The following is an 8,857-nucleotide window of genomic DNA, read 5'->3' as shown; positions in this document are numbered from 1 at the left end:
GTCCTTCGTTTGGGAGAAAAATGCAAAGGTACAATACAGCTTTTCCTTGCCGATATCTCTCTTTTGCAAAGAGATAGGCATTGGAAAATTCAGGGCTATAACGTGTAGATGAAGCACTAACAGGAGGCTTTAAAATTTTCATTCTAGTGTCTTTCGTTTGGGAGAAAAATGCAAAGGTACAATACAGCTTTTCCTTGCCAATATCTCTCTTTTGCAAAGAGCTAGGTATTGGAAAATTCAGGGCTATAACGTGTAGATGAAGCACTAACAGGAGGCTTTAAAATTTTAATTCTAGTGTCTTTCGTTTGGGAGAAAAATGCAAAAGTACAATGCAGCTTTTCCTTGCCGATATCTCTCTTTTGCAAAGAGATAGGCATTGGAAAATGCAGGGCTATAACATGTAGATGAAGCACTAACAGGAGGCTTTAACATTTTCATTCTAGTGTCTTTCGTTTGGGAGAAAAATGCAAAGGTACAATACAGCTTTTCCTTGCCGATATCTCTCTTTTGCAAAGAGATAGGCATTGGAAAATTCAGGGCTATAACGTGTAGATGAAGCACTAATAGGAGGCTTTAAAATTTTCATTCTAGTGTCCTTCGTTTGGTAGAAAAATGCAAAGGTACAATACAGCTTTTCCTTGCCGATATCTCTCTTTTGCAAAGAGATAGGCATTGGAAAATTCAGGGCTATAACGTGTAGATGTTTGCATTTTTCTCCCAAACGAAGGACACTAGAAAGAACATTTTAAAGCCTCCTGTTAGGCCATCATCTACACGACATAGCCCTGAATTTTCCAATGCGCAGCTCTTTGCAAAAGAGAGATATTGGCAAGGAAAAGCTGTCTTGTACCTTTGCATTTTTCTCCCAAACGAAGGTCACTAGAAAGAAAATTTTAAAGCCTCCTGTTAGGCCATCATCTACACGACATAGCCCTGAATTTTCCAATGCGCAGCTCTTTGCAAAAGAGAGATATTGGCAAGGAAAAGCTGTCTTGTACCTTTGCATTTTTCTCCCAAACGAAGGTCACTAGAAAGAAAATTTTAAAGCCTCCTGTTAGGCCATCATCTACACGACATAGCCCTGAATTTTCCAATGCGCAGCTCTTTGCAAAAGAGAGATATTGGCAAGGAAAAGCTGTCTTGTACCATTGCATTTTTCTCCCAAACGAAGGACACTAGAAAGAAAATTTTAAAGCCTCCTGTTAGGCCATCATCTACACGACATAGCCCTGAATTTTCCAATGCGCAGCTCTTTGCAAAAGAGAGATATTGGCAAGGAAAAGCTGTCTTGTACCTTTGCATTTTTCTCCCAAACGAAGGACACTAGAAAGAAAATTTTAAAGCCTCCTGTTAGGCCATCATCTACACGACATAGCCCTGAATTTTCCAATGCGCAGCTCTTTGCAAAAGAGAGATATTGGCAAGGAAAAGCTGTCTTGTACCATTGCATTTTTCTCCCAAACGAAGGACACTAGAAAGAAAATTTTAAAGCCTCCTGTTAGGCCATCATCTACACGACATAACCCTGAATTTTCCAATGCGCAGCTCTTTGCAAAAGAGAGATATTGGCAAGGAAAAGCTGTCTTGTTCCATTGCATTTTTCTCCCAAACGAAGGACACTAGAAAGAAAATTTTAAAGCCTCCTGTTAGGCCATCATCTACACGACATAGCCCTGAATTTTCCAATGCGCAGCTCTTTGCAAAAGAGAGATATTGGCAAGGAAAAGCTGTCTTGTACCTTTGCATTTTTCTACCAAACGAAGGTCACTAGAAAGAAAATTTTAAAGCCTCCTGTTAGGCCATCATCTACACGACATAGCCCTGAATTTTCCAATGCGTAGCTCTTTGCAAAAGAGAGATATTGGAAAGGAAAAGCTGTCTTGTACCTTTGCATTTTTCTCCCAAACGAAGGACACTAGAAAGAAAATTTTAAAGCCTCCTGTTAGGCCATCATCTACACGACATAGCCCTGAATTTTCCAATGCGCAGCTCTTTGCAAAAGAGAGATATTGGCAAGGAAAAGCTGTCTTGTACCATTGCATTTTTCTCCCAAACGAAGGGCACTAGAAAGAAAATTTTAAAGCCTCCTGTTAGGCCATCATCTACACGACATAGCCCTGAATTTTCCAATGCGCAGCTCTTTGCAAAAGAGAGATATTGGCAAGGAAAAGCTGTCTTGTACCTTTGCATTTTTCTCCCAAACGAAGGTCACTAGAAAGAAAATTTTAAAGCCTCCTGTTAGGCCATCATCTACACGACATAGCCCTGAATTTTCCAATGCGCAGCTCTTTGCAAAAGAGAGATATTGGCAAGGAAAAGCTGTCTTGTACCTTTGCATTTTTCTCCCAAACGAAGGTCACTAGAAAGAAAATTTTAAAGCCTCCTGTTAGGCCATCATCTACACGACATAGCCCTGAATTTTCCAATGCGCAGCTCTTTGCAAAAGAGAGATATTGGCAAGGAAAAACTGTCTTGTACCATTGCATTTTTCTCCCAAACGAAGGACACTAGAAAGAAAATTTTAAAGCCTCCTGTTAGGCCATCATCTACACGACATAGCCCTGAATTTTCCAATGCGCAGCTCTTTGCAAAAGAGAGATATTGGCAAGGAAAAGCTGTCTTGTACCTTTGCATTTTTCTCCCAAACGAAGGACACTAGAAAGAAAATTTTAAAGCCTCCTGTTAGGCCATCATCTACACGACATAGCCCTGAATTTTCCAATGCGCAGCTCTTTGCAAAAGAGAGATATTGGCAAGGAAAAGCTGTCTTGTACCTTTGCATTTTTCTCCCAAACGAAGGTCACTAGAAAGAAAATTTTAAAGCCTCCTGTTAGGCCATCATCTACACGACATAGCCCTGAATTTATCAATGCGCAGCTCTTTGCAAAAGAGAGATATTGGCAAGGAAAAGCTGTCTTGTACCATTGCATTTTTCTCCCAAACGAAGGACACTAGAAAGAACATTTTAAAGCCTCCTGTTAGGCCATCATCTACACGACATAGCCCTGAATTTTCCAATGCGCAGCTCTTTGCAAAAGAGAGATATTGGCAAGGAAAAGCTGTCTTGTACCTTTGCATTTTTCTCCCAAACGAAGGTCACTAGAAAGAAAATTTTAAAGCCTCCTGTTAGGCCATCATCTACACGACATAGCCCTGAATTTTCCAATGCGTAGCTCTTTGCAAAAGAGAGATATTGGCAAGGAAAAGCTGTCTTGTACCTTTGCATTTTTCTCCCAAACGAAGGACACTAGAAAGAAAATTTTAAAGCCTCCTGTTAGGCCATCATCTACACGACATAGCCCTGGATTTTCCAATGCGCAGCTCTTTGCAAAAGAGAGATATTGGCAAGGAAAAGCTGTCTTGTACCATTGCATTTTTCTCCCAAACGAAGGTCACTAGAAAGAAAATTTTAAAGCCTCCTGTTAGGCCATCATCTACACGACATAGCCCTGAATTTTCCAATGCGTAGCTCTTTGCAAAAGAGAGATATTGGCAAGGAAAAGCTGTCTTGTACCTTTGCATTTTTCTCCCAAATGAAGGACACTAGAAAGAAAATTTTAAAGCCTCCTGTTAGGCCATCATCTACACGACATAGCCCTGAATTTTCCAATGCGCAGCTCTTTGCAAAAGAGAGATATTGGCAAGGAAAAGCTGTCTTGTACCATTGCATTTTTCTCCCAAACGAAGGACACTAGAAAGAACATTTTAAAGCCTCCTGTTAGGCCATCATCTACACGACATAGCCCTGAATTTTCCAATGCGCAGCTCTTTGCAAAAGAGAGATATTGGCAAGGAAAAGCTGTCTTGTACCATTGCATTTTTCTCCCAAACGAAGGACACTAGAAAGAACATTTTAAAGCCTCCTGTTAGGCCATCATCTACACGACATAGCCCTGAATTTTCCAATGCGCAGCTCTTTGCAAAAGAGAGATATTGGCAAGGAAAAGCTGTCTTGTACCTTTGCATTTTTCTCCCAAACGAAGGACACTAGAAAGAAAATTTTAAAGCCTCCTGTTAGGCCATCATCTACACGACATAGCCCTGAATTTTCCAATGCGCAGCTCTTTGCAAAAGAGAGATATTGGCAAGGAAAAGCTGTCTTGTACCTTTGCATTTTTCTCCCAAACGAAGGTCACTAGAAAGAAAATTTTAAAGCCTCCTGTTAGGCCATCATCTACACGACATAGCCCTGAATTTTCCAATGCGCAGCTCTTTGCAAAAGAGAGATATTGGCAAGGAAAAGCTGTCTTGTACCTTTGCATTTTTCTCCCAAACGAAGGTCACTAGAAAGAAAATTTTAAAGCCTCCTGTTAGGCCATCATCTACACGACATAGCCCTGAATTTTCCAATGCGTAGCTCTTTGCAAAAGAGAGATATTGGCAAGGAAAAGCTGTCTTGTACCTTTGCATTTTTCTCCCAAACGAAGGACACTAGAAAGAAAATTTTAAAGCCTCCTGTTAGGCCATCATCTACACGACATAGCCCTGGATTTTCCAATGCGCAGCTCTTTGCAAAAGAGAGATATTGGCAAGGAAAAGCTGTCTTGTACCATTGCATTTTTCTCCCAAACGAAGGTCACTAGAAAGAAAATTTTAAAGCCTCCTGTTAGGCCATCATCTACACGACATAGCCCTGAATTTTCCAATGCGTAGCTCTTTGCAAAAGAGAGATATTGGCAAGGAAAAGCTGTCTTGTACCTTTGCATTTTTCTCCCAAATGAAGGACACTAGAAAGAAAATTTTAAAGCCTCCTGTTAGGCCATCATCTACACGACATAGCCCTGAATTTTCCAATGCGCAGCTCTTTGCAAAAGAGAGATATTGGCAAGGAAAAGCTGTCTTGTACCATTGCATTTTTCTCCCAAACGAAGGACACTAGAAAGAACATTTTAAAGCCTCCTGTTAGGCCATCATCTACACGACATAGCCCTGAATTTTCCAATGCGCAGCTCTTTGCAAAAGAGAGATATTGGCAAGGAAAAGCTGTCTTGTACCATTGCATTTTTCTCCCAAACGAAGGACACTAGAAAGAACATTTTAAAGCCTCCTGTTAGGCCATCATCTACACGACATAGCCCTGAATTTTCCAATGCGCAGCTCTTTGCAAAAGAGAGATATTGGCAAGGAAAAGCTGTCTTGTACCATTGCATTTTTCTCCCAAACGAAGGTCACTAGAAAGAAAATTTTAAAGACTCCTGTTAGGCCATCATCTACACGACATAGCCCTGAATTTTCCAATGCGTAGCTCTTTGCAAAAGAGAGATATTGGCAAGGAAAAGCTGTCTTGTACCTTTGCATTTTTCTCCCAAACGAAGGACACTAGAAAGAAAATTTTAAAGCCTCCTGTTAGGCCATCATCTACACGACATAGCCCTGAATTTTCCAATGCGCAGCTCTTTGCAAAAGAGAGATATTGGCAAGGAAAAGCTGTCTTGTACCATTGCATTTTTCTCCCAAACGAAGGACACTAGAAAGAAAATTTTAAAGCCTCCTGTTAGGCCATCATCTACACGACATAGCCCTAAATTTTCCAATGCGCAGCTCTTTGCAAAAAAAAGATATTGGCAAGGAAAAGCTGTCTTGTACCATTGCATTTTTCTCCCAAACGAAGGACACTAGAAAGAACATTTTAAAGCCTCCTGTTAGGCCATCATCTACACGACATAGCCCTGAATTTTCCAATGCGCAGCTCTTTGCAAAAGAGAGATATTGGCAAGGAAAAGCTGTCTTGTACCTTTGCATTTTTCTCCCAAACGAAGGACACTAGAAAGAAAATTTTAAAGCCTCCTGTTAGGCCATCATCTACACGACATAGCCCTGAATTTTCCAATGCGCAGCTCTTTGCAAAAGAGAGATATTGGCAAGGAAAAGCTGTCTTGTACCATTGCATTTTTCTCCCAAACGAAGGACACTAGAAAGAAAATTTTAAAGCCTCCTGTTAGGCCATCATCTACACGACATAGCCCTGAATTTTCCAATGCGCAGCTCTTTGCAAAAGAGAGATATTGGCAAGGAAAAGCTGTCTTGTACCATTGCATTTTTCTCCCAAACGAAGGGCACTAGAAAGAAAATTTTAAAGCCTCCTGTTAGGCCATCATCTACACGACATAGCCCTGAATTTTTTAATGCGCAGCTCTTTGCAAAAGAGAGATATTGGCAAGGAAAAGCTGTCTTGTACCTTTGCATTTTTCTCCCAAACGAAGGGCACTAGAAAGAAAATTTTAAAGCCTCCTGTTAGGCCATCATCTACACGACATAGCCCTGAATTTTCCAATGAGTAGCTCTTTGCAAAAGAGAGATATTGGCAAGGAAAAGCTGTCTTGTACCTTTGCATTTTTCTCCCAAACGAAGGACACTAGAAAGAAAATTTTAAAGCCTCCTGTTAGGCCATCATCTACACGACATAGCCCTGAATTTTCCAATGCGCAGCTCTTTGCAAAAGAGAGATATTGGCAAGGAAAAGCTGTCTTGTACCATTGCATTTTTCTCCCAAACGAAGGACACTAGAAAGAACATTTTAAAGCCTCCTGTTAGGCCATCATCTACACGACATAGCCCTGAATTTTCCAATGCGCAGCTCTTTGCAAAAGAGAGATATTGGCAAGGAAAAGCTGTCTTGTACCTTTGCATTTTTCTCCCAAACGAAGGTCACTAGAAAGAAAATTTTAAAGCCTCCTGTTAGGCCATCATCTACACGACATAGCCCTGAATTTTCCAATGCGTAGCTCTTTGCAAAAGAGAGATATTGGCAAGGAAAAGCTGTCTTGTACCTTTGCATTTTTCTCCCAAACGAAGGACACTAGAAAGAAAATTTTAAAGCCTCCTGTTAGGCCATCATCTACACGACATAGCCCTGAATTTTCCAATGCGTAGCTCTTTGCAAAAGAGAGATATTGGCAAGGAAAAGCTGTCTTGTACCTTTGCATTTTTCTCCCAAACGAAGGACACTAGAAAGAAAATTTTAAAGCCTCCTTTTAGGCCATCATCTACACGACATAGCCCTGAATTTTCCAATGCGCAGCTCTTTGCAAAAGAGAGATATTGGCAAGGAAAAGCTGTCTTGTACCATTGCATTTTTCTCCCAAACGAAGGGCACTAGAAAGAAAATTTTAAAGCCTCCTGTTAGGCCATCATCTACACGACATAGTCCTGAATTTTCCAATGCGCAGCTCTTTGCAAAAGAGAGATATTGGCAAGGAAAAGCTGTCTTGTACCTTTGCATTTTTCTCCCAAACGAAGGACACTAGAAAGAAAATTTTAAAGCCTCCTGTTAGGCCATCATCTACACGACATAGCCCTGAATTTTCCAATGCGCAGCTCTTTGCAAAAGAGAGATATTGGCAAGGAAAAGCTGTCTTGTACCTTTGCATTTTTCTCCCAAACGAAGGTCACTAGAAAGAAAATTTTAAAGCCTCCTGTTAGGCCATCATCTACACGACATAGCCCTGAATTTTCCAATGCGCAGCTCTTTGCAAAAGAGAGATATTGGCAAGGAAAAGCTGTCTTGTACCATTGCATTTTTCTCCCAAACGAAGGACACTAGAAAGAACATTTTAAAGCCTCCTGTTAGGCCATCATCTGCACGACATAGCCCTGAATTTTACAATGCGCAGCTCTTTGCAAAAGAGAGATATTGGCAAGGAAAAGCTGTCTTGTACCTTTGCATTTTTCTCCCAAACGAAGGTCACTAGAAAGAAAATTTTAAAGCCTCCTGTTAGGCCATCATCTACACGACATAGCCCTGAATTTTCCAATGCGTAGCTCTTTGCAAAAGAGAGATATTGGCAAGGAAAAGCTGTCTTGTACCTTTGCATTTTTCTCCCAAACGAAGGACACTAGAAAGAAAATTTTAAAGCCTCCTGTTAGGCCATCATCTACACGACATAGCCCTGAATTTTCCAATGCGCAGCTCTTTGCAAAAGAGAGATATTGGCAAGGAAAAGCTGTCTTGTACCATTGCATTTTTCTCCCAAACGAAGGTCACTAGAAAGAAAATTTTAATGCCTCCTGTTAGGCCATCATCTACACGACATAGCCCTGAATTTTCCAATGCGTAGCTCTTTGCAAAAGAGAGATATTGGCAAGGAAAAGCTGTCTTGTACCTTTGCATTTTTCTCCCAAACGAAGGACACTAGAAAGAAAATTTTAAAGCCTCCTGTTAGGCCATCATCTACACGACATAGCCCTGAATTTTCCAATGCGTAGCTCTTTGCAAAAGAGAGATATTGGCAAGGAAAAGCTGTCTTGTACCTTTGCATTTTTCTCCCAAACGAAGGACACTAGAAAGAAAATTTTAAAGCCTCCTTTTAGGCCATCATCTACACGACATAGCCCTGAATTTTCCAATGCGCAGCTCTTTGCAAAAGAGAGATATTGGCAAGGAAAAGCTGTCTTGTACCATTGCATTTTTCTCCCAAACGAAGGGCACTAGAAAGAAAATTTTAAAGCCTCCTGTTAGGCCATCATCTACACGACATAGCCCTGAATTTTCCAATGCGCAGCTCTTTGCAAAAGAGAGATATTGGCAAGGAAAAGCTGTCTTGTACCTTTGCATTTTGCTCCCAAACGAAGGTCACTAGAAAGAAAATTTTAAAGCCTCCTGTTAGGCCATCATCTACACGACATAGCCCTGAATTTTCCAATGCGCATCTCTTTGCAAAAGAGAAATATTGGCAAGGAAAAGCTGTCTTGTACCTTTGCATTTTTCTCCCAAACGAAGGTCACTAGAAAGAAAATTTTAAAGCCTCCTGTTAGGCCATCATCTACACGACATAGCCCTGAATTTTCCAATGCGCAGCTCTTTGCAAAAGAGAGATATTGGCAAGGAAAAGCTGTCTTGTACCTTTGCATTTTTCTC

The sequence above is a fragment of the Pseudophryne corroboree genome, unplaced genomic scaffold (assembly GCF_028390025.1).
Source record: "Pseudophryne corroboree isolate aPseCor3 unplaced genomic scaffold, aPseCor3.hap2 scaffold_195, whole genome shotgun sequence".
NCBI lineage: Eukaryota > Metazoa > Chordata > Amphibia > Anura > Myobatrachidae > Pseudophryne > Pseudophryne corroboree.
Note: the sequence above shows the minus strand (reverse complement) of the source record.